The sequence below is a fragment of the Anneissia japonica genome, unplaced genomic scaffold (genome assembly GCF_011630105.1).
Source record: "Anneissia japonica isolate Jap-2015-1 unplaced genomic scaffold, ASM1163010v1 scaffold685_len2926416_cov193, whole genome shotgun sequence".
NCBI lineage: Eukaryota > Metazoa > Echinodermata > Crinoidea > Comatulida > Comatulidae > Anneissia > Anneissia japonica.
This window is the reverse complement of record NW_022692922.1, coordinates 291,994-294,233: the sequence shown is the minus strand read 5'-3', so window position 1 is coordinate 294,233 and position 2,240 is coordinate 291,994. Positions and strand designations below refer to the sequence as shown.

At 30.1% G+C, this 2,240-nt stretch overlaps 1 protein-coding gene across 1 annotated transcript in view; it reads right to left on the bottom strand.

The window, feature by feature from the left end:
• The window catches only part of LOC117100488 (glycogenin-1-like), a gene marked incomplete in the record, with an annotated part of 36,574 nt that overhangs the window by 24,045 nt on the left and 10,289 nt on the right, over positions 1-2,240 (bottom strand).

Sequence of the window (2,240 nt, the reverse complement as noted above, 5' to 3'; positions counted from 1 at the left end):
CCCCCACACAGTTAAACTTCCTTGGTATCACTTTGTTCCTACGGGCATATAAAACGAAAAAATTGATGTTGACAAGAAAAATATAGGGATACATTGTATGTACTTGCATCATTTGTAATGGTCGTTGGTGTTTTATGGTCAATACTTTTTTTGGGGGGGAGGGGTAACCTTTATGCCCATAACCTGTGAATTAAAAATCCCTCAATGTTATTTTGGTAGCAATGTGTAGCATATATGTTTCTTAATCATATGCAATTTAAATAAAATTAATCCGACAATTATTAATGTCACTAGGTCAAAAGGTTATCGACCTTTTTCTAAAATGCAAATTTTTTCATAAAATATCAAACTTCAGTGTCATATGTCTAATTTTGGATGTATTTGATACAAATTATGTATTTCTTGTAGTTATTAACATATGGAATACAAAAATTGAGGTTAACAAGAAAAAAATTAAAATGCATTATGTACTATTGTCAATGTTTATGATCCGAAAAATTTGTAATCAACAACAGCTCTTGGGGTAAGGGGTAACATTTATGCTCATAACTCTTTTAGCATAACATTTAGCTTATAGATTGGTCAGTCATTCAAATTGAAAAAATTTTGAAACAGGCAGAAATTGACGTAGCTAGAGGTCAAAACTATATATTTTTAACACTTAAAAATATTAATGATTTTAACATGTATTTGCTCAGTCCTACCCTACTGTCTTTCTGATTTTACTCTGCATAGAGTTCAAATTTCTTTTTCTAGACATAATTTACTTTAAAAAAAACAAAAAGCTTTGCTCTGGGGAATTTTAAACTTACTGAGGAGTGTGGTTAATAGTGCTTCATTCAAGCTATAAAGTACAAAATTTAAAGTAATAAACACACTTTAGGTTATTAAATATTGATTTGTTTGTCTTTGATCATTTAGTACTTGCCCAGGGTATAAGCTCAGCCTTCAAACTCAACCCAGGTATATGAGTCTAGCCATCCCAAAACCAGCATACTGTTGCTAATTAATTGTTAAACAGAGTAATTAGCATAAGAATGTGGCATTATTGTATATTTTATTAGAGAAATTGAAACTTTTACTCTGGCAATAGTAAGTCAGTTTCAGTATGACATCATTTTAAAGCTTATAATGTGGAGAATAAGAATATATTAACCAGAGCCTTGCAAGCGTCAACGTTCCTATGCATGATACACGACTTAAAAAGTATATAGGCCTTTACATATATACGTGTATATATATATACATACATACATATATATACATATATACACATATATATATACGTATACATGTATATATACACGTATATATATGTATAATATATACGTATACATGTATATATATATATATGTATACACGCGCGCGTGTACATACATATATATACGCATGTATATTATATGTATATATATACGTGTATATACATACGTATATATATACATATACATATTATGTATATATATATATATATATATATATACACGTGTATATATACATATGTATACGTATATATATATATATATATACGTGTGTATATATATATATATACATATATATATATATATATAAATAAAATATAAATAAATAAATAAATAAACATACAAACAATATATATACATATATATATAAATAATATACATATTATATATATATATATGTTGGGTCAAATTTGTATGAAAAATACAGGGGGAGTCTTTATGGCCAAAATAGTGATTTTAGTACAGTAATATAATTTGACAGGCAAATTACAGTAATATTTTTAGCAAATTTCTTTTAAAAAAATAGGGCATAGGTCCTAGCTAGGTATACAGTAATTTCATTTTACAGTAGTTTGGAACGATATCAGGAGTGGGGGTGGTGGCAGTGGCCTACTATTGGACTACAATTTATTTGAAGCTATCTTGGGTCCGATCGTCCACACCAGTTGGGCCCAATCGTCTGTCACCCGAAGTTCTCATTACAATGATCAAGAACGTATACTATCTAGGCCCTAGGCTAGGCTTAGATTGCTGCCGTCACTCTACTACGTACACTACTGTACTACCGCATAACAAAGAAAGCAACCCACGCGGTGCATTCCTAAATTGTACACACATTATTAAAATGTATTAGACAATAACACGATATCACTGACTGAACCATGGGCGGCGGAAGCGGTTTTGGCGAAGAATATATAATGTCTGGAGAACTTTGTATGATCGGAAATGAAAAAAAAGAAGGGAAGAAGGAGAAGGATGGGA